General features: G+C 43.1%; 1 protein-coding gene across 1 annotated transcript in view; it reads left to right on the top strand.

The window, feature by feature from the left end:
* The window catches only part of LOC142194690 (uncharacterized), a 352778-nt gene that overhangs the window by 21063 nt on the left and 303755 nt on the right, over nt 1–27960 (top strand). The window lies entirely within an intron of this gene.

Genomic DNA, 27960 nt, shown 5'->3' with positions numbered 1-27960 from the left:
TCAGGGATTCTCTCAGAACACACAAGAGCGGGATTGTAAGGCTCACCATCGCATCCTCAGAGCTCACCCTCCTTGTGGACTCCTCAAAGACCCGTAGGATGTCACAAAGGTCTCTCATCTATGGCCACTCATGGATGTGAAACTGAGGCAGCTGACTTTGTGGCACCCTAGGGTTTTGTAGCTGGTATTCCATCAAAGGTCTCTGCTGCTCAACCACTCTATTCAACATCTGAAACGTTGAGTTCCAGCGTGTGGGGACGTCGCACAAAAGCCGGTGTTGTGGCACATGCAGGCGTTGCTGGAGAGATTTTAAGCTAGCAGCGGCTACTGTCGACTTGCGAAAGTGGGCGCACATGCGCCGCACTTTCACCAGTAGCTCTGGAACATTGGGGTAGCTCTTTAGGAAACGTTGCACCACTAGGTTGAAGACGTGGGCCAGGCATGGAACATGTTGGAGTCCGGCAAGCTCCAGAGCTGCTACCAGGTTCCGGCCGTTATCACAAACGACCATGCCTGGGCCCAGGTGCAGCGGCTCAAACCATATTGCCGTCTCATCGAGGAGGGCATCCCTCACCTCGGAGGCAGTGTGCTGTCTGTCCCCCAAGCTGATCAGCTTCAGCACAGCCTGCTGACGTCTACCAACGCCAGTGCTGCAACGTTTCCAACTCGTAGCTGGGGTCAATCTAACAGCGGAGGAGGAGGCGGTGGCGGAGGAGGAGGCGGTGGCGGAGGAGGAGGCGGTAGAGGAGGAGGAGGAGGGGGGTGTTCTTCTCGTGTCCCTGCCAGGAATGTTAGGCGGGGAGACGAGGTACACCGGGCCAGTTTGGGAAGCAGTCCCAGCCTCAACTACATTCACCCAGTGTGCCGTCAGTGAAGTGTAGCGTCCCTGTCCGCATGCACTTGTCCACGCGTCGGTGGTCAAGTGGACCTTTGTGCAAAGCGCGGAACTAAGGGCCCGCCTGATGTTGAGTGACACGTGCTGGTGCAAGGCGGGGACGGCACACCGGGAGAAGTAGTGACGGCTAGGGACGGCATAGCGAGGTGCCGCAGTTGCCATCAGGTCCAGGAAGGCGGGAGTTTCAACAAGCCGGAACGCCAACATCTCCTGGGCCAGCAGTTTAGCGATGTTGGCGTTCAAGGCTTGCGCGTGTGGGTGGTTAGCAGTGTATTTCTGCCGCCGCTCCAATGTCTGAGAGATGGTGGGTTGTTGTAAAGAAACGCCTGATGGTGCCTTTGATGGTGCAGGAGAAGGAGATAAGACAGGACCAGGGGAGGATGAGGTAGAAGTCAACAAAGTGGCGGAGGCAGATGAAGTGGTGTCCTGGCTCGTCCTCTGGAGTGCATCGCCAGCACAGTCAGCAGTGGCAGTGGCAGAGGCAGAGGCAGAGGCAGTGGCAGTGGCGTGAACGGCAGTCGGCCTTTGTCCTGCCGTTGCTGCCTGCCACTGATTCCAGTGCTTGGATTCCAAATGACGGCGCATTGAAGTGGTGGACAGGTTGCTCTTCTCAGAGCCCCTAATCAATTTCGAGAGGCAAATTGTGCAGACAACACTATATCTGTCCTCGGCGCATTCCTTGAAAAAACTCCACACCTTCGAGAAACGTGCCCTCGAGGTGGGAGTTTTTCGGGGCTGGGTACGAACTGGAACATCTTGGGAGATTCCGGGTGTGGCCTGGCTTCGCCTAAGCTGCTGACCTCTGCCTCTGCCTCTAGCTACCCTTTTTGGTGCTGCACCTGCCTCAACATCCACACTACTTTCCCCGCTTGACATCCCCCCTGTCCAGGTCGGGTCAGTGTCCTCATCATCCACCACTTCCTCTTCCAACTCCTGTCTCATCTCCTCCTCCCGCACAATGCGCCGGTCAACTGGATGCCCTGACGGCAACTGCGTCACATCATCGTCGATGAGGGTGGGTTGCTGGTCATCCACCACCAAATCGAACGGAGATGGAGGAGACTCTAGTGTTTGAGCATCTGGATACAGATGCTCCTCTGTTAGGTTCGTGGAATCGTGACGTGGAGAGGCAGGTTGAGGGACAATGAAAGGAGCGGAGAACAGCTCTGGGGAGCAGGGACAGTTTGGGTTATTGTTCTGTAAAGCTTCGGAATTTTGGGAGGAAGGAAGACAAGACTGTTGGGTAATAGGAGGAGAGGAGGCAGAGTCTGACTGGCTGCTGGACAATGTGCTGTAAGCGTTCTCTGACAGCCATTGCAAGACCTGTTCCTGGTTCTCGGGCCTACTAAGGTTTGTACCCTGCAGTTTAGTTAATGTGGCAAGCAACCCTGGCACTGTGGAGTGGCGCAATGCTTGCTGCCCCACAGGAGTAGGCACGGGACGCCCTGTGGCTTCACTGCTACCTTGCTCCCCAGAACCATTCCCCCGACCTCGCCCACGGCCTCGTCCACGTCCCTTTCCGGGAGCCTTGCGCATTTTGAATTCCTAGTTAGAAATTGGCACTGTATACCAGTAGTAAAAATTGTGGGTGCACGTAACCCCAATATATTCTTTGAATTCCCAGTCAGAAACTGGCACTATATGGCAGTAGCAAGAAATGAGGGTATTTGTATTCCCAATATACTCTTTGAATTCCCAGTCAGACAATGGCACTGTATACCAGTAGTAAAAATTGTGGGTGCACGTAACCCCAATATATTCTTTGAATTCCCAGTCAGAAACTGGCACTATATGGCAGTAGCAAGAAATGAGGGTATTTGTATTCCCAATATACTCTTTGAATTCCCAGTCAGACAATGGCACTGTATACCAGTAGTAAAAATTGTGGGTGCACGTAACCCCAATATATTCTTTGAATTACCAGTCAGAAACTGGCACTATATGGCAGTAGCAAGAAATGAGGGTATTTATAACCCCAATATATTCTTTGAATTCCCAGTCAGACAATGGCACTGTATACCAGTAGTAAAAATTGTGGGTGCACGTAACCCCAATATATTCTTTGAATTCCCAGTCAGAAACTGGCACTATATGGCAGTAGCAAGAAATGAGGGTATTTGTATTCCCAATATACTCTTTGAATTCCCAGTCAGACAATGGCACTGTATACCAGTAGTAAAAATTGTGGGTGCACGTAACCCCAATATATTCTTTGAATTCCCAGTCAGACACTGGCACTATATGGCAGTAGCAAGAAATGAGGGTATTTGTATTCCCAATATATTCTTTGAATTCCCAGTCAGACAATGGCACTGTATACCAGTAGTAAAAATTGTGGGTGCACGTAACCCCAATATATTCTTTGAATTACCAGTCAGAAACTGGCACTATATGGCAGTAGCAAGAAATGAGGGTATTTATAACCCCAATATATTCTTTGAATTCCCAGTCAGACAATGGCACTGTATACCAGTAGTAAAAATTGTGGGTGCACGTAACCCCAATATATTCTTTGAATTACCAGTCAGAAACTGGCACTATATGGCAGTAGCAAGAAATGAGGGTATTTATAACCCCAATATATTCTTTGAATTCCCAGTCAGACAATGGCACTGTATACCAGTAGTAAAAATTGTGGGTGCACGTAACCCCAATATATTCTTTGAATTCCCAGTCAGAAACTGGCACTATATGGCAGTAGCAAGAAATGAGGGTATTTGTATTCCCAATATACTCTTTGAATTCCCAGTCAGACAATGGCACTGTATACCAGTAGTAAAAATTGTGGGTGCACGTAACCCCAATATATTCTTTGAATTCCCAGTCAGAAACTGGCACTATATGGCAGTAGCAAGAAATGAGGGTATTTATAACCCCAATATATTCTTTGAATTCCCAGTCAGACAATGGCACTGTATACCAGTAGTAAAAATTGTGGGTGCACGTAACCCCAATATATTCTTTGAATTCCCAGTCAGAAACTGGCACTATATGGCAGTAGCAAGAAATGAGGGTATTTGTATTCCCAATATACTCTTTGAATTCCCAGTCAGACAATGGCACTGTATACCAGTAGTAAAAATTGTGGGTGCACGTAACCCCAATATATTCTTTGAATTCCCAGTCAGAAACTGGCACTATATGGCAGTAGCAAGAAATGAGGGTATTTATAACCCCAATATATTCTTTGAATTCCCAGTCAGACAATGGCACTGTATACCAGTAGTAAAAATTGTGGGTGCACGTAACCCCAATATATTCTTTGAATTCCCAGTCAGAAACTGGCACTATATGGCAGTAGCAAGAAATGAGGGTATTTGTATTCCCAATATACTCTTTGAATTCCCAGTCAGACAATGGCACTGTATACCAGTAGTAAAAATTGTGGGTGCACGTAACCCCAATATATTCTTTGAATTCCCAGTCAGACACTGGCACTATATGGCAGTAGCAAGAAATGAGGGTATTTGTATTCCCAATATATTCTTTGAATTCCCAGTCAGACAATGGCACTGTATACCAGTAGTAAAAATTGTGGGTGCACGTAACCCCAATATATTCTTTGAATTACCAGTCAGAAACTGGCACTATATGGCAGTAGCAAGAAATGAGGGTATTTATAACCCCAATATATTCTTTGAATTCCCAGTCAGACAATGGCACTGTATACCAGTAGTAAAAATTGTGGGTGCACGTAACCCCAATATATTCTTTGAATTACCAGTCAGAAACTGGCACTATATGGCAGTAGCAAGAAATGAGGGTATTTATAACCCCAATATATTCTTTGAATTCCCAGTCAGACAATGGCACTGTATACCAGTAGTAAAAATTGTGGGTGCACGTAACCCCAATATATTCTTTGAATTCCCAGTCAGAAACTGGCACTATATGGCAGTAGCAAGAAATGAGGGTATTTGTATTCCCAATATACTCTTTGAATTCCCAGTCAGACAATGGCACTGTATACCAGTAGTAAAAATTGTGGGTGCACGTAACCCCAATATATTCTTTGAATTCCCAGTCAGAAACTGGCACTATATGGCAGTAGCAAGAAATGAGGGTATTTGTATTCCCAATATACTCTTTGAATTCCCAGTCAGACAATGGCACTGTATACCAGTAGTAAAAATTGTGGGTGCACGTAACCCCAATATATTCTTTGAATTACCAGTCAGAAACTGGCACTATATGGCAGTAGCAAGAAATGAGGGTATTTATAACCCCAATATATTCTTTGAATTCCCAGTCAGACAATGGCACTGTATACCAGTAGTAAAAATTGTGGGTGCACGTAACCCCAATATATTCTTTGAATTACCAGTCAGAAACTGGCACTATATGGCAGTAGCAAGAAATGAGGGTATTTATAACCCCAATATATTCTTTGAATTCCCAGTCAGACAATGGCACTGTATACCAGTAGTAAAAATTGTGGGTGCACGTAACCCCAATATATTCTTTGAATTCCCAGTCAGAAACTGGCACTATATGGCAGTAGCAAGAAATGAGGGTATTTGTATTCCCAATATACTCTTTGAATTCCCAGTCAGACAATGGCACTGTATACCAGTAGTAAAAATTGTGGGTGCACGTAACCCCAATATATTCTTTGAATTACCAGTCAGAAACTGGCACTATATGGCAGTAGCAAGAAATGAGGGTATTTATAACCCCAATATATTCTTTGAATTCCCAGTCAGACAATGGCACTGTATACCAGTAGTAAAAATTGTGGGTGCACGTAACCCCAATATATTCTTTGAATTCCCAGTCAGAAACTGGCACTATATGGCAGTAGCAAGAAATGAGGGTATTTGTATTCCCAATATACTCTTTGAATTCCCAGTCAGACAATGGCACTGTATACCAGTAGTAAAAATTGTGGGTGCACGTAACCCCAATATATTCTTTGAATTCCCAGTCAGAAACTGGCACTATATGGCAGTAGCAAGAAATGAGGGTATTTGTATTCCCAATATACTCTTTGAATTCCCAGTCAGACAATGGCACTGTATACCAGTAGTAAAAATTGTGGGTGCACGTAACCCCAATATATTCTTTGAATTACCAGTCAGAAACTGGCACTATATGGCAGTAGCAAGAAATGAGGGTATTTATAACCCCAATATATTCTTTGAATTCCCAGTCAGACAATGGCACTGTATACCAGTAGTAAAAATTGTGGGTGCACGTAACCCCAATATATTCTTTGAATTACCAGTCAGAAACTGGCACTATATGGCAGTAGCAAGAAATGAGGGTATTTATAACCCCAATATATTCTTTGAATTCCCAGTCAGACAATGGCACTGTATACCAGTAGTAAAAATTGTGGGTGCACGTAACCCCAATATATTCTTTGAATTCCCAGTCAGAAACTGGCACTATATGGCAGTAGCAAGAAATGAGGGTATTTGTATTCCCAATATACTCTTTGAATTCCCAGTCAGACAATGGCACTGTATACCAGTAGTAAAAATTGTGGGTGCACGTAACCCCAATATATTCTTTGAATTACCAGTCAGAAACTGGCACTATATGGCAGTAGCAAGAAATGAGGGTATTTATAACCCCAATATATTCTTTGAATTCCCAGTCAGACAATGGCACTGTATACCAGTAGTAAAAATTGTGGGTGCACGTAACCCCAATATATTCTTTGAATTCCCAGTCAGAACCTGGCACTATATGGCAGTAGCAAGAAATGAGGGTATTTGTATTCCCAATATACTCTTTGAATTCCCAGTCAGACAATGGCACTGTATACCAGTAGTAAAAATTGTGGGTGCACGTAACCCCAATATATTCTTTGAATTCCCAGTCAGACACTGGCACTATATGGCAGTAGCAAGAAATGAGGGTATTTGTATTCCCAATATATTCTTTGAATTCCCAGTCAGACAATGGCACTGTATACCAGTAGTAAAAATTGTGGGTGCACGTAACCCCAATATATTCTTTGAATTCCCAGTCAGAAACTGGCACTATATGGCAGTAGCAAGAAATGAGGGTATTTGTATTCCCAATATATTCTTTGAATTCCCAGTCAGACAATGGCACTGTATACCAGTAGTAAAAATTGTGGGTGTATATAGCCCCAATTCTATTGCTAGGGGACTTGCAGGGTATTTCTGGGGTGAAGGTGGGGGGGCACACCGTTGGAACGGGTATCGGGGTATATATCGGGTATACGGGAATACACTGACAGTGTATTCCATTCAGGATCCTGGGAAAGCTGGGTTGCGGCGATTGAGCCCGTCAGTGCCACGTTACACTGACAAGCTTCTCCCTGGAATTTAGCTCTTACAAGAGCTGTTGGTTGTCTTCTCCTTCCTATCCTAGCCTGTCCCTGCCTACCCAGAATCTAAGCCCTAGCTAGCTGGACGGAAACCTCCGTCCTCGGTGAATTGCAAGCTCAGAATGACGCGAAGCTGGGCTTCGCTGTTCTTTTAAATTAGAGGTCACATGTTTTCGGCAGCCAATGGGTTTTGCCTACTTTTTTCAACGTCACCGGTGTCGTAGTTCCTGTCCCACCTACCCAGCTCTGTTATTGGAGCAAAAAAGGCGCCAGGGAAGGTGGGAGGGGAATCGAGTAATGGCGCACTTTACCACGCGGTGTTCGATTCGATTCGAACATGCCGAACAGCCTAATATCCGATCGAACATGAGTTCGATAGAACACTGTTCGCTCATCTCTAGTAATTACACTTGATTTCACGGTTCAGGGCACAGGCAGTTCTATATACTGCTGGAAAGCCGATAGTGCGCTGAATTCAGCATACTGTCGGCTTTCCTGATCTGTGCCCCCGGTAAAGAGCTAGTGGTGCTGGTACCGTAGCACTTTACAGTCAGAAGGGCGTTTCTAACAGTCTGTCAGGAACGTCCTTCTTCCCAGCAGCGCCTATCGCGCTGTACAGTGTGAGCGGGGAGGAACGCCCCCTCCCCTCCTGATAATACTCGTCTATGGACAAGCACTGTGAGCAGAGGGAGGGGGCGTTCCTCCCGCTCTCGCAGTACAACACTATTGTATAGCGCTACCCTGCTACTCCGGGCAGGCTTCTGGCCTACTTGAGTGATGTCCCTGACGTCACATGACCGGGGCCTGCGTCCATATGCGTCGCGACAGGGCCCCAGTCACATGACGTCCCAGATGTCATTGAAGATGGCCAACAGCGGTGAAGAGTGCAGCGGAGCTGGGAAGAGGTAAGTAACAGTGTTTTTTTTTTTATGTTTTTATCCCCCCTGGGTCTCTGATAATTATAAATATATATAATTCCCAGAGTAAAATAATTGTTCATGTTTGTCCACAGTGGAGCATAATACTGTGTACAGGGGCCACTATGGGGCATAATACTGTGTGCAGGGGCCAATATGGGACATAATACTGTGTGCAGGGGTCACTATGGGGCATAATAGTGCGCCCAAGAATCCAGGGGAGGGGTGTTGGTTCGTGGAGGTCTCTGGCGTCGGGGGGGGGGATGTAAAAAGTTCGCCACGGCGCCCCGCCATTCCTATTTCCGCCACTGGTGCCTGGACATATAAAGTGAGCCTGAAACGGTATCATATCGTGTGGGGTAATGTGGGAGCGGGAACAGAGGAGTGTTCGTTTTAGGGATTCTAATTACAGTATGAAAGGGTTTACATTAGTAATTGTCGTAGGCCTGTCTGAAAGATGCATCTTTAGTTTACGCTTGAACCTGCAGAAATTGGGAGTTAATCTGATGGTCCAGTTTGTCACATTTGTCATCCAGAGTGTGGGTCTGATGACCCAAAGAGCTGTCTCATAGGGATCTATAGATAGTTTAATTCAATATACAAATGGTTAGAGTGGGATTTGTGGCTTTGATACAGTCCTCTCTAATAATAGCATTATTACAGAATCTGAATTAGTTCTAACTGCTTGAAATTATTGCTTCCCAGTGTTTTATTCACACTTCAAGTTATCTAATGCACTGCATACAGGTATAGCAGAGTTGGAGACTTTTGGAGACTCCGTCACAGAAACTGCTGATAATCGGCAGAGGGAAGTCCTGCACATTGGATTTTTCTCTCTGCTGCTTTGTTTCAAAACAGTGGACAACTGGTGGACCTCTTTATAGCTAATGGGGTTGTTGGTGTCTGTGTGTAACCTCTGTTTTAGTGGTACGGTGTAAACCTAGTATTAACCAGAACTTCTACAATCCGCTAAACTGCTGCAGCGGGATACAAATAGCAATGAAAACATATTGAGAAAACATTGTCAGTGACTTTTGGTTGGATTCTGTTGTTTTTAGTGACAGCAATTTAATTGCAAAAGTTTGGGTTAACTCTGTTATATCTCTGCTATAACTCTGCTATATCTGTATGTTGAATTGCCATTTTGCAGGTGTCCAGAATAAAACTGCTTTCTTAAGTAATTCAGTCTCTTAATTTTGACCTAAATAAAGGCTATTACATGAGTCATAAGGATAGACACAAATAAGTATATCATGTCTTATAATGTGAGGATTGGTTGCTTCCATGTGAATAAATATAGAAAGTTGTTCGAGGAGAAGTTGAAGCCTTGCGTTAAACAGGATGAACAATGTCCTAATGCCCTGTTCACATTTGCTTATGTATTCTATCCGGGGAGAGTCCGCATGGAGACGCCCTGAATGGAATACAAACGCAATTGCAAGCGCTGTGCTGTAAAATGAATGATTCGTGCGGGCAGTGCGCAGCAAGCACACAGACTCCATTATAGTCTATGGGGTCCGTGTGCTTTTACAGAACAGCGCTTGCAATTGCATTTGTATTCCGTTCTGGGGGGGTCTCCATGTGGACTCTCCCCGGACAGAATACAAAAGCAGATGTGAACCAATCCTAATATGGAGCACTTTAGCTCTTGTTAAGGGGGATAGCGGCACCAGATATTGTTAAGCTGAGGCCATATATTTTTGTAGAAGATTTTACTGTTGTTTTTTTGAGCGAAAGCCAGGAGTGGATTTAACAGAAGGGACAAGTATAAGAGCTTCTTTTATAGTTCAAGAAACTGTTGACTCTGGCTCAAGAAACCACTGTAAAATCTGCAACAGAAAAAAAAAACAGTCTTTCCGCAATGTGTGGCCTCAGCCTAAGTGTAAGTTATAGTGAATCTAAAATTGAGGTACCATATATACACTGTGTTCCACATTATTATGCAAAAAGTTTTTAGGAGTGATAAGGTAAGAATTTTTTTTTGTTTGTCAGTTAAACCCATTGATGGTGATGTCAGGTGTCAGGGCTCTTTATATCACTGAAAGCAATTGCAGATGCCTGTGCTAATTAGTTTGGCAGGTGTGTCCAATTAAAGGCAAGACTACTTAAGAAGACTGTCCCACATTATTAAGCAGCATTTTCTAAGCATACATTTTCTGCCAAAATGGGAAAGAAAAAGGATGTGTCAGCTGCTGAGAAGCAACACATTGTGGAGTATTTAGGTCAAGGAATGACTACAATCAACATTGCCAAGACACTTCATCGTGACCATCGCAAGATATTTGTAGCTGATTCACAGCACACACATGTCTGTGCTGATAAGGGAAAATTGAGGACTCTTTCCGACAGACAATTACATCAGGTTAAAAGAGCAACTGCAAAAATTCCTTGTCATAGCAGCAGACGCGTTTTTGAAGCTGGAGTAATGTTTTGGGCTGGAATCATGGGGAGAGAGATTGTTGGCCCCTTTAGGATCCCTGAAGGGGTAAAGATGAACTCCATAATGTATGTGGAGTTTCTCAAACAGCACTTCCTGCCATGGTTCAAGAAGAAGAACCGTGCATTTCGCAGCAAGATCATTTTCATGCATGATAATGCACCAATGTCTCATGCTGCAAATAACACATCTGCATCTCTGGCTGCTATGGGCATAAAAGGGGACAAACTTATGGTGTGACCCCCCATGTTCCCCTGACCTCAACCCCATTGAGAACCTCTGGAGCATCATCAAAAGGAGTGTCTATGATGGCAGGAGGCAGTTCACATCTAAGCAACAGCTCTGGGAGGGTATTCAGTCCTCATGCAAAACAATTGAAGCAGAAACCATCCAAAACCTGACAAATTCAATAGACAAGAGAGTTCAGAAGCTTCGTTTGAACAAGGGGTCCTATGTGCAAATGTAACATCACCGAGAATAAAGTTTTGACTTGAAAACTGTTTGAGGTACTATTCCGTTATCGGGCCAGCAGCAGCGCAGTTCAGCAGCAGCTTTCGGGACAGCAGTTCAGCAGCGGGAATTACAATGACATCCGAGGACTGCTGGCCCGATGCTTGTGCCCAGTAACCAGTACATCGATGACCCCCCTCCCCCATCCTTCTCCTCCTGCCAGTGCTGCCCCCCAGCTCTCCTTACATCTTCCCCGTACCCTCTCCCCGCCACACGACTAGGCCTCACCTCAGCGCTAGTACCGAGACCGAAAGGAAAGACACCGGGGCTCAATCCAGGCCCTGACAAGAAACACGCCGACTATAGGAACGGTGAGCTACAGCGAGCCGGAGGGACAAACTTTCTGCAGCGTCCGGCGGCTATCTAGTAGCATTCATTGCTCAAGATTTACGGTGAGGCCTATTACAGGGAGAGGGTACGGGGCAGATGTAAGAAGAGCTGGGGGGCAGCACTGGAAGGAAGAGGAGGATGAGGGCATCGATCGATGTACTGCCTACTACACACAAGCACGGCCTCTATCATCGGGCCAGCATCGGCTTAGTCATGTGGCGGGGAGAGGGTACGGGGTAGATGTAAGGAGAGCTGGGGGGCAGCACTGGAAGGAGGAGGAGATGGAGGGGGGGTCATTGATGTACTGGCTACTGGGCACAAGCATCGGGCCAGCAGTCCTCGGATGTCATTGTAATTCCCGCTGCTGAACTGAACTGCTGTCCCGAAAGCTGGTGCTGAAATGCGCTGCTGCTGGCCCGATAACGGAATAGTACCCTGTTTGATTTCAGTTTGTAATAACCTGCTAATGCTTAGAATTTCACAAATGACCATTTTTTTGTTCTTTATAAAAATAAAAAGGTTGAAAACTCTGCTGTGCATAATAATTTAGAGCATGCATTTTGAGTGCATTTTGTGTTTTTTTTTTTTTTGTTTTTTTTAATTAAAATATACTGTTATCATAGGCAGTTTGTTCAAAAACCTTTCAATTGTACAAACTACAATGACTGCAATTCATATATGTAATTTTTGAAAATATGAGAAAATATTTGCATAATAATTTGGAACACAGTGTAGTCCGGCCACAGATCAAAGTAGGGAAACATGAAGTTTTCTTTAAGGCTCTTTTCAGAAAGCATTCCTCAATAGAAACTCCAAACGCATAGGTTTACCCATAAGCACCCATTTTTATTTTTTTTTAAATTTTTTAATAAAATTTTGTTTTACTGGATGCCTTTGTTATAGTGTAATCTGCTGAGGTATTTCATACATTAACTTTCATGAACATGGCGTGGAACCTACAAAAACACCAGTTGCACCAATTATTGTTACAATGAGCATAATCTAAATGATAAATGTGACCCCTGACCTCTTACTGTTTACAAAGGTAAAGACCTGTTGGACACTGCAGTATTTACAAAGGTAAAGATCTCCTGGACACTGTTGGCTTACTTATCTCTGTTCAAAGATCTTCTACAGTTCCAAAAATTACTAATGAATTATATTAATAGTTTTATGTGTTGCCTGAAGTCTGCCAGCTTGATATACAGGGCACATGTCTACTAAGAAATGGCAGTGAAGCATATATTTGGCAAGAGGAAGACCGTGCCAAGGAATATTAGTCTGTATCCTATCTACTGTACAAAGGTTCTTCAGGCATGACCCAGACATCCCAGTCCTGACCTGTCTGGCATACTGCTGTTTGCACATAAATGCTGTAATAGAAGGTCATGTAATCTGTATTATCATGCAAGACTGATACAGTGCAATGAAACATAACTCTTTACAGATAGCACAAGGTGTAAATGAGCAACTGCACGTAGGAAAAAGAAGCATTACTTAGTCCATTACACCTATAGCTAAGCTGAAGTAAGTTTCATGCAAAGTTTCATCAGTCTCTGGTTTGGAACAGAAAGACCGCCATATGTGTTATGTTGTAAAGTCTCAAAAATAATTTAACAAAAATTGTACAATAATTAAAATCTAAACCTCAATGCCACCCCACAACATTCAAATATAAAAAAAAAATAAAAAATAGACCACACTAAGGAAATATTAACACACGTGTGTTTTGTTGGGTTTTGCTGTAAATTTCTTGCTGCATAAAAAAAAATGTTTTTGCCTCCTCTATGGATGTATTCAAAGGGGGCGGTAACGTAGTGTCTTTAACCTGTAAGGGTCAATGCACACAGAGTTTTTGGGCGCGGATTCTGATGCAGATTACATCATCCGATGCAGGAGTGTAGTGTCACATGGCAGCCTATGGGATGGTGGAGTGGGCTCATAGAGTGGGTGACCACCTTTGTCACATCTGTGTGCCCTGATTTTTTATAGTAGTTTTTATGACACTGAGGCAGATCTACTAATACTACCTAATATGTAGGTAGTATAAATTTAGACCAAGCAATCTAAAGATGTGCCAAAGTGGCTCATGCTACCGTATCTAGCAAATTTGGTGCATGTGTGTGCTCAGGCCACACACACAATGAACATAGGAAAAGTGTGCAGCATGTTCCTATGCAAGCCAGCATGTTGAAAACTACCCATAATAGGGTGACATTTGCTGATACTCACAGACAGGTTTCCCTAAGGTTCCACTGCAGCTTTTAACTTTTTTCGTTACCAAAACTAAAAACCATGGGTGAAGCCCACAGCAAAAATGGACACTTTGTAGGTTTGAAACCTTCAGGTTGCTTTGCGCTGTAAGCTAGTTCACACAGGGGCAAAGAGGCTGATTTTGACAGTGGATTTTGCTTCAAAATTAGCCCCTTTACAATAGTGGTCTATGTAGACTGCTAGCTTTTTTTTTTCTGCTAGCAGATTTTTCTGCTAGCAGAAAAAAGAAGTGACATAACCTTTCTTCAGGCGCTTTTGCAAAAAAAAGCGACCGAAACAGCGAGGCTTTTTTTCGGCCCATTCATTTTATGGGAGGGGAAAACAGCCTGGCTTTTTATTAAGCTGTTTTTACAAAAAAAAAAAAAAAAAAAAAAAAACTCCCAAAAGTGCGACAAGGTCCAGAAGAAAGCTTCCTAATGGAAGCTTTTTTTTCAGGACCAAAATAAGCCACACGTAATTTACGTGTGAACTAGTCCTAAGTCACTGTGTTACAGATGGGGATGACCGCTATAGATCCCCCGTCGTAGATCGTTGTTACATGGGGATGAGCGTTGTAGATCACAGCATGTTAGCCAACAGTGAGTTTATAGTAGCCTACCTGCTGCAGCTATAGCTCATGTGGCTCTAACCTAAAGTGTCATAGCTTTTCATGAAGTTTGAGACAAAAGTGAAGTGAATTCCATTGGATTGAAAAATATAAAGAAAAGAATTCTATTTCTCTGTCTTGCTGGATCCAAGTGTAGTAGCATTTTTGCAGAAGTGCTGTGTGTGAAAGCACCCTCTATCTATCTATCTATCTATCTATCTATCTATCTATCTATCTATCTATCTATCTATCTATCTATCTTTTTAAAAAATATTGTAATAGACGTAAACTGGCTTTCTTTTTTGCACTCAGTAACCCCTTTTCTCTTATCTGCTTAGCCCTTGTATCTAATGATAGCCCAGATCAGATATGTCTAACTACTGTATATATTTCAGTCCTTACTCAAGTGTTACAGAAGTTACATAATTCTTCTTGTATTACAGCCAGTCATATAGTTTAATACTTAACTGAACTTTCGATTGCCAGTGGTCCAGTGATATTCATTTGAGAGTAACCTTTATCAGTCTCTGGCCACAAAAGTCTTAGCTTTAGCAAGCATTTTGCAATATTCTGTCTGCTACCTATGACTTTATTAACATCTAGTCCAAAGAACCCAAAGAATACTGCAACGTCTATGGCACAGACTCCAAAGAAGACTTTGTGGGGTTATATATGACTTGTCTAAGAGTAGGGTTACACGGCATCACATGAGGCAAAACAAAAAGTCAAAAGCTCAATAGGTCCTTCCCTACCAGTGACTCTACCGGCCTTAATCCATTTAGGACATTTTTTACATGCAGATTATTTTTACGTAGTTTTATAACTTTACATTTATCCACATCGAACCTTATATTCCAAGTGGATGCCCAAACACCCATGCTGTCCAAGTCTGCTTGTAACCTATACACATCTCTCATAGTTTATACTATACTACATACTGTACCTTGGTGAGAGCAGCGTTACTTATTTTAATGCTTGCTGATTCTTGACTTGGGCATCCAGTGGGTGGGTCTACCTAGTAACAGCCTTCCATATATGAGTGGGCATACAGATAGCTGTCAAACACTGATCAGGACCGCCTACTGTACCCCTAAGCCAAAAAGGAGCAGTGATTTAAAGCAGGGGTCCTCAAACTTTTTAAACAGTGGGCCGGAGGCAGAGCAGGTCGCACAGACATCGGGAGCGGTGCCCTCCAATAGGTAAAGTGAAGTGCGCTCCATGGCCTGGCCCGAGCTCCCCAGGAGCTTCATTATAAATGCACGCCTGCCGGCGTTGTCGGCGGGGCCAGACAGAAGTGCTTGGCGGGGCGCATCTGGCCCGCGGGCCGCAGTTTGAGGACCCCTGATTTAAAGAAATAAATCAAGTTGCACTGAATCTTTTCCTACGAATTTATCTCAATCTGTTTGCTCCATCTTTTCTATAACATGCTGCCTGCAGATTGCACTCCATTTCCAACATGACAGGTTCTGTTTAATTGTCATGTTTTACATTGGCACTTTCCATTGAAGCAGAGAAAAACCTAGGCTTGAAATGAATACAATATATCATCCCTTTACTTCATTTATAGGAAACTCAATGCTCTAGGTCAGGTTAACGGAGGCTTCATATGTAGTCTATAACTCCAACAGACGATTGAACATCCCATATAGGCTAACACAACACGTGGTGTTGTTGTAGCTGGTTAGCCGACTGTCATATCCAGTACCAGTGAAGTGGATGGGATTTAAACATATCACACTAGCTTGCCGGCTTAAATGTTTGCGTTTTCCTATTTCGTATTCATTTTATTTTTTTCCAATGGATTTAGTCTCAAAAAGATGCAAATGGAAAACACATGTTGTAAAGTAAGGGTAACTATACACCTTAGGCCTGGTTCACAGCTGCGTCGGTAATCCGTTTGGGGGGGTCCCCATGCGGACCCCCCAAACGAACTACCGAACGCATTGGCAAGCAATGTCCAGTGAAAGCACACGGATCCCCATACACTATAATGGGGTCTGTGTGCTTTCCGCATGGTCTCTGCACAACTCATGCGGGCAGGAAAGTTAATTGTGAAGTACTTTTCTGTGCACATGTTCTGTGCGGAGACAATACGGAAAGCACACGGACCCCATTATAGTCTATGGGGTCTGTATGCTTTCACTGCACACCACTTGTCAATGCGTTCGGTAGTCCGTTTGGGGGGTCCCCATGCAGACACTCCCGAACGGATTACTGACACAGATGTGAACCAGGCCTTGGATAGGTTGTTAGTTGACAACTTTGTTTCCCAAGCAAGATTGTGCTGTCAGTGGTATAAAGGAATAACCTGCTGCTAGACACATCTCTGGTGGCATCTTATGGTGGCTTATCTCCTGTGAGAACTAAAGATCGAACAACTGAAACCCCCCATGCCAGGTCCATCCTTCCCCCAACATCTGATGGGGGACAGGTGAAGGTTCTTACTCTACTGTAGCAAGTATAAATACACCCCAAAAACAAATCCCATGTCCGTGTGCATGCTTTGTTCTTGGCTAAACAGAAGCCAGAGCATCCCCATAAAAGCACAGGTCTTGCCTAAAGTACCTAGCTATAGGGCATATGCAAAGTGTCCCTTTTAAAAGTAAAAGCACCAATGCTCCCTTATAGTGAGAGCTGCTATTGGCCCATCAGATAATGCCACAGAATGTCCATCAAAAAAGCATCAGCATTAGAAGTTATCAAAGTGGACCTCCCCCCCAATAAACAGACAACCTCCTTCATCTCCCTGAAAGGCACCACTCTCTTTAGCCCCGTTCCCATGGAGTAACACGCCGCTCATTTTGACACGTAAACATGTGTCAGAGTGAGGCGCTTCAAAACAGATCCCATTGACTTCAATGGGTGCCGTTTTACACGCGATACTCATTGAAATCAATGGGAGGCTTTTTAACCCATTGATTTCAATGTGTAGCGCGCGTAAGACGGCACCCATTGAAGCCAATGGGATCTGTTTTGAAGCAACTCACTCTGACACGTGTTTCCGTGTCAGAATGAGTGGCGCGTTACTCCGTGGGAATGGGGCCTTTTTGTGCAGCTTGGAGAACGACTGTCTACCTTTATGGGACAATGGAAACAGAGCTGTTTTAACACATTCATTAGCTCAGTGCAAACGTTTCAAAAGGACCCCCCCCTATCACCACCACTAAGATGTATCTGACCTGCCCAAATTATAATACCCCCTCAGTGACCATCACATAGTATAACGCCTCCTTAGTGGCCCCATAAAATATAATACCCCTCAGTGGCTTATCACACATTAACCTCTTTCCTCCCAGGGGCACCTCAGACATTATATTATATTGTTCCCCTCCAACTGCCCCCACAGCTTCTTGTCCCCCTCCAGTTGCCTCTACAGTATACATTGTCCCCTACAGTTGCTCCCACCGTATACATTGTCTCACTCCACTTGCCCCAGTACAATGATGAAAAAAACAAAAAAAATCCCTTATTCTCACCTTTCTGCATTCCCCTGTTCTCTTCTGTCTCTGGTCAGAGGAGCAGTAAGTGCATTGTAAGTGATATCACGATATTGAGCCTATTGATCCCAAGACGCCAAGAGCAGATATGGTGGCCAAATGGTGAAGCAATGAGTGGATAACTCTTGGTTTTATCATTTTATTCAACTTACCTTCACCCAGAGGATGGCTTTATACTCTCTGCTGGGGACAACACTCTAAATACAGGGCTGGCTCAATGGGATCCCTGCTACAATAGAGCCCAGTGCAATTGCACTGTTGGCCCTATGGTTAAAGTGGTCCTGAATGGATGCAAGCAAATAGCAAATACCCAGAGATAAGGTCTACAGTTATACCCAGGATCCATGTTCACTGCCTGTAGTTACCAATTTTGGAAGGTATTGAGAAAATGACTGTAGATTAAGCCCTTCATTTAGTCATAGTCAGCAAAGACAACAGCACCACCAGCAGGGCGAGCATGGGAAGCCCGAGGACTAGAGACACAGCACGTCTACAGCTTCGGTGACTACGAGTGAATGTAAAGAAGCAGAGATAGTTCAGCACCCAGACTCTTATTACAATGTATTCTCTTTATTTCTTCTGTTCCTGTGTATACAGTGGACTCAGAGAGCATAATAAAATAACTTCATTCAGGGAAGGGGTTGGTAGAATACTTGTTGTGGTTTGGTTTCTTTATTATTTATGCCGTATAAGACTTTGTATGTTTGTAAGAGAAGATCCTACTCTTGGGGTTTTCTGAACAATAAGAAATAATGGAGGGAGGGGGGGAACGCTCCTCACATTAAACAGAAACCTTCTGGAAAAACACGTAACCTTGCGAGCTTCTGCTGTCTTCTTGTCTTCTGATAAGTTTGGACTGGCAAAGTAATCAGGGCTAATAATCAGTTTCAGCGAATGCCATTATCCCGCAGTTTTCCTCTCCGCAGCTATGCCGTGGTGGTTAATGAGCATGGCAGACGTAGGGAGATCCATCAACATATTTTTTTCATGTGATTTGCATGGTTTAGTAGCAGAAAATAATCTCTCTAAATGGTGCCGCACTTTACATCTTTAAATGTACAGCGGTTCAGCAGCCTCAAAATGGAACATAATTAAGCTGCCTAGTTCAGGCGCCGTATTCCAAAGGGTTTTCGTTTTTTTTCTCTCTCCTCCGTCAGATCATCTGTTTGCTTAAACATATTATGAGATTGGTGTTTTGCATAAGGCTGCACAGCAATTTATGTTTTTTGCATAATGAACAAGAACAGGATTCCCATGGAGAATCTCTTGCCGGAGATTCATATTCCTAGAAGATGAGTGACTGCACTGACTGTGATGTATGAATGCAAACTGTCACGGCAGAATAATTTATTACCAGGACTAAAACTCTCTTAAAGAGAACCTTGGCCTTTACAAGCTGCCCACCTTAAAGACTACGCATTAAAAATAAATGTAGGCTGATCAGGAATAGCATTAAAGTGAATCTGTCACCACTTTATTCTCTGCTTTGTTGACTATATGTACCTATATGTGTCTTTTTGTAAAGTTTATAGTTTAGTAATGGCAGTGCTACCATCATCCGAGGAGTTGGTATTCGTGAACAATGGGCAACCCTGGCCATTCCCTGCCTCTCTGCCACAGGTTGGCAGCTTTTAAAGGGAATTCTCTTTATAATTACCTGCCTAATATTGTCTGGGCCTCTCATGTGCTGCCAAAACAGTTCTGCCTGCCAAGGCATGGACTCCATAAGACCTCTGTCCAGTGGTATCTGGCGGAAAGTTAGCAGTAGCAGATCCTTTAACTCCTGTAAGATGCGAGTTGGGGTCTCTATGGATTTTGCCAGTCTTTGCAGCACAACCTGCATAAGCTTAATCCGAATGAGGTCTGGGTAATTTAGAGGCCAGCACTATGAACTCTATCATGTTCCTGCTATCATTCCTATGGTGGGGCGTTATCCTTCTCAAAGACGCCATAACTGTTAGAGAATACCATAATCGTGTAGGAGGTTTTTGCTGTGAAACAACATTGAAGTAGGTGGTACCTGAGAAAGTAACATCGACATGAATACCAGGACCTAAAGAGTTATTTCCATCTGCGCTAGCCATGGCATAGACAGGCATGACTGGCTGCAAGCCCCAATCAAAGCAAAACTTACAGAAATAGACCAACAGTGCTGCTCTATGCAGTTTGTCTGTCTTCACTAGAAGTGAGCGATGGCTACGGAAACAGCACAGCCCATTTAGCTACACTGTTTCTGTAACTGGGGACCTACAGAAACAGTGTAGCTCACCTCAATGGGAGTTAGGGAAATGGCATAGAGCAGCGCGATTTGCCTGTTTCCATAAGTCCTATAGTAGTGGGCACTTATAGCCACTTCCGTCAAAGCTAGATTTTGCTAAACTGGAAATAACTCTTGAATATTTCCAGGCAGAACATTGTGCAAGCCATCACACTGCCTCCATTAGCTTGTCTTTGGCCTTTAGTACATCCAGTTGCCATCACTCCACGCCACCTTCTTGTTTTGCTCTTAAGGTCCAGTTGCGATGCTCTTATCCCTATTGTAGGCCTCTTTGATGGAGAACAGGTATCACAATGACCAGTCTCTCAAGTAAACACTTCAAGCTGCAATGTACTGCGTGCTGTGACTCCTTTCTCCCATAGTCACCATTTTTTCAGCAATTTGTGCCATGCTAGCACTTCTGTGGGATTAAACCAGACCGGCTAGCCGTCACTTGTCACACAAATGAGCACGTTTTGGACACCAGACACCTGCTACTCACATGTGCCTGCTTTTCTTGTACCAAGGAAAAGGAATAAGAGGGTCAGACTGCCTGACAAAAGCAATCTGTGACGGCTTGTTTTTGCCTGGACAGAAGTGTGATGTCTAGTCCATTGAGAACATCAGCCCAATGTTAAATGGTTAGAAACAACCTTTATTGTGTGTCACCTTCTGTGCAATCTTACTGCATTTCAATGAAACTCCACCACCTTGGTTTTTCCTTGAGGACAGAACAGATTATGGATACCTAATTTACACACAGGCAGCACAGAGCAATTTATCAACATGTTAAATGAATCTAGCACAAATAGTTTGACTTTGCAAAATTTCACGGACCTTGATCTTGCAAATAGCCAGAACCTGAAATTATTCTTTTTCCTGCAGTTTAATGGAAGAACAACAAGACTCCCTGGCCCACACTTAATACATCTTTGCTTTTTTTTTTCTGGCATAGTTTACTACTTGTATTATTTGCTGTGGGATATTGTTGGGTGTCAGTGCCATATACTGTATGTCAGTTTGACCAACTAAAGGTCAATATGTTAAAAAACCCCAGTGGGTTTTGCACTGGTTAACCATGTCACTTTTTACTATATTAGTCTATGTGGAGTAGAGATGCAATCTTTATTTCTCTAAGATGGAGCGGACATAGCCACCTGCTTGGCCAGGGGTTCAACACAGTTATGCAACTTTTTTAAGATAAAGATTGCATACTTGTCCGGTGTGTAACCTAGTGGGGGTGTATAACATATTGGCCTTCAGTTGGTCTTATGTAGGTACCCAAATGCTACAGAACTCTATTGAAGAAATCATGCCAATTTGTCCACTCCAGCGGCTGAAGGGACCCGAGGGTGTTCAGAAGTTTTTCCCCTCCTCGTTTACACCAAATATCCTTGTGATGGCATAATTCTGTGCAGGCACCCGGGTCACAGAGAAAATACATACTGTATGTATTACATCCAGTGATGTTTCCGTGGGTAGACAATCTCTGACCTTATTTACTTCATTTGCTGCAGACTGTCATAACTTTTCTTCCAACTGTAAGTTCCTCAAATGCCCATTATCTCCTGTATCCTGTTGTTACCCCTAATATTGTGCCCCAGATACTGTAATAGTAGCATAGAATGGAGAATACTGAGGCAGAAAGAATACACAATTCAGCAAATGTATTATCTGAAAACAAGCCTCTAATTCTGTCCACAAGTGAGGAAGCCTCCTTAGTGCTGCCACATAGTATGATGCCCCCTAACCACCCTCCACATAGTATAATGTCCGTAACCACCCTCCACACAGTATAATGTCCTGTAACCACTCTCCACACAGTATAATGTCCTGTAACCACTCTCCACACAGTATAATGTCCTATAACCACACTCCACATAGTATAATGCCCCCTAACCACCCTCCACACAGTATAATGTCCCATAACCACCCTCTACATAGTATAATGTCCCGTAACCACACTCCACACAGTACAGTGTCACATAACCACACTCCCACAGTATAATGGCCCATAGTGCCCCCACTCAGTATAGTGTTCTGTAGTAGCCCCCCACACATTTTTTGATAGTGCCCCCCATATATATATATAACATTATCATTGTTCTGTCTGCACCTCTTATCCCACTCATTCAAAAGCTATAGACCAATAAGGCAAATGCCATTTTTTACACTTTATTTTATAACATTAATTTTAAAGGGACAAACACAATTTCACTATGTTTCTTATTATGTTGTTCATGAAATATATAGATGTATATATTTATAGTTCATGTTATGGGGGCAGATACCAAATATGTGTGATTAGAGATGAGTGAACACTGTTCGGATCAGCCGGTCCGAACAGTGTTCGCTCATCTCTATGTGTGATGTAACTGTAAATGTTTTGAGTAATAAAATGTATACATTTTATTTTTAAAAAAATGTTCTTATAGGTTTTTTTTTATATATATCCCATAAAGAGAGGTCTACGTTTTATAAGTTAACAGACATACTGACATTGAACTTGGAGTGATATAACAGGACATTATTACCACAGCTCTGCCGTCTTATGTAACATAAACTGTCCTATTGAAAACTAAGTGAAAGCAGGTCACTGTCCACCTGTTTCAATACAGGGCTGATACCATTATTTATTTGTACTGTGAAAGATAAAATTAGAAGCAGAAATTGCAATAATAGAAAAGAGATGACCCAGCAATCTCAGCAGTGTGTGCACATGTGCATAGTCTGCTGAGCAAGCACAAACGGGAAAGTTCAACACAGATGTAAAAGCAAGAGTCCTACAGTCACTTGCAGACAGCTAAGCCCTAAGTGTCGTGGTAAGGCAGATATGCCGATTTTGCTTTGCGTTCTTTACTTTGCACTATAGACAGTTGTGCCATTCTCTATGCCCTTGGCCTTTACTGTGCCAGAGATTTCATTTATAATTACATCACAAATTAATTGATTTAAGCAACATTTGTCTTTGTTTTACATCATCTAGACGCTGTAGTAACTATGGCAGGGCTTAGACATTACATAATGTCTGTCCAACAGCTATCATTCCCTTATCACTCCCTTTCCTAGGTTCTCCAGGATGCACATGTAATACAATGGGGACAGAAATGGCTGTCTGACACTTTTTAGTTTGAAAAATCATCCAAAACCAGATCTCTTGTGTTTAATGCACTTAAAGAGTGAGACGTAGTGTTTCTATTCAATGGTAGATGATCATGGTCACCTATCCACATTTATTTGTATTCCAGTATTCTACAGACATTGAGGATGGTGTGACACAGAGGACACACAAGTTTGTTACATCATGGAAATTTAGAACGTTTTCCTGAAGGCTCCCACTGCAAAAACTGCCCCACGTAGGGTGTTTTTTGCAGTAGCACAGCTGCCCGGTGCAACACGGGTCTCCCACTTCTTCTAATCTTTGCAATGCAAAGGTTGAAAGCCACAGGGTAAACCAGCACCATAAATGGACGCTCCGGAGATTGAGAACCTTCAATGCCATGTAGTTTGTGCTGTAGGTTTTATTTGTGACGTGTGGTTGAAAGGTTGGAACATCTCATTTATTTTGCTGGCACTGTACAACACAGTGAGTCAGGCACCGAGTCTCAGATGGATAGTCCTCACCATGTACACTAATGTACTTTTGTACTTGACCCCAGTCCAAAAATCCAGGAAGCATATTTTGATGTATCATTCACTACTGATCCTCTATAAAGTAAAATTTTTAGGAGACATGTCCCCTTTCTCATTCATCATGCAAGTTACCTTCTGGGGTATGATAATATATAGGAGGTGGTGTGGATATTATCTGGACTTGACTGCTGTTGAGTGCACCAGCCATTGTGATGAAAGACTCTTCTGTTTCTCCAGATATACAGTAACTGGTATCTGAAGATTGAACAGATAAAACTACACTCCTTAGTTATGAAAGAGTTGTCACATATTGAAATCAGTGTAATGCATTAACATGGCTGTAATATGATGTTTAGTGCCAATAATGGTTGCCTTGCTTTGTTGGATAGGAGTTGATCATATTCTTGGAGTTAAAGGGATTTTAAGGAAACAGATAGTGGCAGCAAGTTCAGAGTGGGATAAAAGAGTTGATAAGTACATATACTTCCTGGCGCCGCCTTGTGTGTGGCTGCCTGATACAGTGCTCCAAGCTGGGAGCAATCTTTATCTTTCCTTTTTCACTCTTTTTCTCTGTATCTTCAAGAATCCTGTAACCAAGCAAACTAGCACTATGAATTAGCAACTATAAATCGAATGGAAGATCCTGTGGAGTATTTTGTTCCTTTTGTTTCTATTGTTAAGCATGGACAAAGACTCAAGACCTGTGTGCACATGTGCCTGTTACCATCCCCCCAGGAGCTAAGGACAGCATGGACACCATGTGGCATGGAGGAGAAACCTACATGGAAGTGTGGACTTCTTCTTTTCAAGGAGATGATTTTTGGAGTCTATTGCTGATGTGTGAAGATGCCTACAGCTGACTGGTATTTTTTTATATTACTGTGGACATGTGGGACTCGGTTACAGCCTGGGAGCCTACCATCACCCACCTACCCATGTGTTTATGGAAGCTTGGCAAGAGAGCAGCACCCTGTCTACCTGGATGGCTTCAGACCTCTCTAGGCAGTAGAACACAGTGGTAAGAAGAAAGGAAGAGGAGGGCTTGTGATGAAGGATATTTGGGGCATTTTTTTGTGGTTAATGGACAATAGCGCTGATGCAAAATACCGAACTATCAGCTGTGAGCATGAGATCTCACCTCCTACCAAAGGAACTGCCACATGTTATCATGATAGCTGCATATGTCCCCCACCTCTGCAAAAAAAAAAAAACAACAAAAAACGTTTTTTGCCTGTTATATCTACATGCTGTGACCCCCCTCCTCATGTCCTCCAACCACGGTCAAGCTGTATTATTAACATCACTTCACACAGAGAACTAAATGATCCTGCAGTGTGTCTGTGTTTCTTTCTTTTTAGTTGCTATGATTTCTAGGATTTCTCTATCTGCCATGAGCTTGTATGTGTTTTTCTCTCTTGTTATAAACTACTGAACCATCTATGAAACTGTATCATTGAAATTTCCCCATTGTGGGACTATTAAAGGATTATCTTATCTTATCTTATACTTTCCTTATAGATCCCCCATTACTTATGTTACTTCACTGCCCTCATCCCTGATGGTTTCTACTTCCTGGTCTAGTCTTGACACACAGGAAAAGCCCTTCTAGCCAATCATGGGGTCACCACTGCGGCCATTTTCTATGTCTAAGAAAAAATACATATGAATGTTACATATGAATGTGTCAAGTGTGTGCTAAAACTGTGCATTACTTGCCTGCTCAGTCCAAGTATAGCAGGCACGATTTCAGTGCCAGTCACTGCTAGGACAGCTTCCATAGATCTGTCAGCTCCAGCCCTGCATGCTCATTGAAATAATCCCGTTCTGCAAAATGAAATCTCATTTTCCACATCGGACCAAAACTTTGAGCCGTTGTGTGTCTAATGTGCTGTTGGCATAATATACCAGTCATCTACCAAACTCATGGACACATTGTAAAAGCTATTGCACCCCGAGATATACCGCTTATTTAGGCTAATATAAATAACTCTTGACAAAACAGGTGTATTTCAGTGAGATAAAAGACTTGTCCATCATATAGTCTTGGCATATACGCTACAAAAACATTTCAGAATGTATCCTAAAATCTCAAAATTCAGGTATGTCCACATTGTACCCTCATCCCACATGCATAGCAGCATGAGGCCAGGAAACTGAGATCTATTGTAATTTACTGTTGGCACTCATGATAAAAGTGCTGTGTGTAATACTGACATCCTCTATAGAGTGTGCTCTGTAATGCTGACATAGTTTGTAGAGTGTGCTCTGTAATACTGACCTAGTCTGTAGAGTGCACTCTGCAATACTGACCTAGTCTGTAGAGTGTGCTCTACAATACTGAACTAGTCTATAGAGTGCGCACTGTAATACTGACTTAGTCTGTAGAGTGCGCTCTGCAGTACTGACCTAGTCTGTAGAGTGCGCTCTGCAATACTGACCTAGTCTGTAGAGTGTGCTCTGCAATACTGACCTAGTCTGTAGAGTGCGCTCTGCAATACTGACATAGTCTAAAGAGTGTGCTCTGTAATACTGACATAGTCTATAGAATGTGCTATCTGCAATACTTACATAGTCTATAGAGTGTGCGCTCTGTATTATTGACATAGTCTATAGAGTGTGCTCTGTGAACCTAGCAGACAACTCCTTTAAAAGTGTGTCCCTCGGATCCTGATCTCAGCTACTCTGGTAAGCAGATGACTTTACTAGGGAAGCTATGCCTTTTGCAGGGTTCATGTAGTTTTACGGAATGGTTTGAGTCAGCCACCATAGATAATGGCTTCTTTCTGGTGAACAGATGGGTAAACTGAGTAAGGGACCCCCCTTATGGCATCTCTCTAATGACAGTGGCAGACGACCGTGCTGCAACTATCCTGCCGTGAATTAAAAGCATGGGCTGCACACGTGGGACACAGGACGTACCCACCTGTGCATGTGCTGTGCTTCTGCGGCTCATTTTATTAAGTGAATAGGAGCCATGGAAACAGGAATAGGACCTGTCCTATCTGATGCGGCCCAGACTTTTGGCCTGCACATGGGACTGTGAAAATCAAGGTTGTGTGTACGGGCCCTTAAAAAAGAATGGGTTAGTGTATTATTCGTGAAATACATGGATAACACACTGAACAACACCATGGTTGTCTGCAAGGGACCTGGAGAGGACGACTATGAACTAGCTGGCATCTCTGGGACAGTTTTCCATACTAGCAGGATGTCCAGTCTTAGAACATTTAGATTTTTTAGGATACAGTATTCATGCAATCTACTTGTGATTTAGTTTTGCTTGTCTCCAGTATTTTACAGCTGGCCAGTGTTAGGGTATTGAGCGCAATGTCTGGTATGTGCCCCGATTAATTTTAGGGGTCTAAATTATTGTAGATGTCTATTCTGGGCTCAAATTATTTTTTCACTCGGTTCAGGAATGTGTTTAGTTTTAGTGGCTTGATCTGGTTTTTGAACAATTCTAGGGGACATTTGTTGGGGTCTGATTAACTTGAATGGGATCAGTTTTAGAGATGTGGTGTATTTTTCCTTCTAACATGATTATTGCTCTAAACAGTTCTACAAAGTTTGTGAAATGTTAATAAGGTTGGGTTCACACCAGCTCTTGAACTCCGACCCCAAGCAAACCCGCCGAATGGAAACCCGGACGCGGGTGTGAACCTAGCATAACACATATGCTACATTTGCTGTTAGTATTCAGCTCACACCTCTGGTATAAGGTTTATATATTTCCAAGTATCTGAAGATGTGAATAACAGAGTAAAGATTACATGTGCGTCATCATTTTTAGCTAAGAAATATCTGTTTTTCAGCAAAAATCAAGTACAAGTATTGTCCAAATACCTAGGCAGTCAGTGGAACGCCAGGGCATGGAAATTCCTTTTATTGATTTAAGCATGATTTCTTTCTTACGTCTCCCTTAGAGCTTGCCAGCCTGTGTCTTCTTTGTTTGAACTGTACAACCAGCCATTTCTTTGAAAGTCATTTGGAGGCGCGCAGTGTCTGCATATCTCCTCAGTACTCGAGCACTGCTAACAGCTAGCAAGCTGTGAATCTCCAAAGCCAACAACGCACTTTCCCTGGGAAACATGGCATTTTAGTCAGCGGGAGTAGTTTAAAAGTGGCAGTGCTGGTTTCTTTATGCTTATTTGCATTGTAATATGAAGGTTTGATATATACATTGGGAAAGATCTGCATAGGGCTTTTACATTCAGAAATTCTATAGGATTTTTCTAACCCCATTTATATGAGTTTTGGGTATACTGTAGAAATTAAAATCATCAATGTCTTTTCTCTTGTGGTTTAGTTTTTCATGGATCTTAT

The sequence above is a fragment of the Leptodactylus fuscus genome, chromosome 2 (genome assembly GCF_031893055.1).
Source record: "Leptodactylus fuscus isolate aLepFus1 chromosome 2, aLepFus1.hap2, whole genome shotgun sequence".
Taxonomy (NCBI): Eukaryota; Metazoa; Chordata; class Amphibia; order Anura; family Leptodactylidae; genus Leptodactylus; species Leptodactylus fuscus.
Note: the sequence above shows the minus strand (reverse complement) of the source record. Positions and strands in the feature narration are given on the sequence as shown.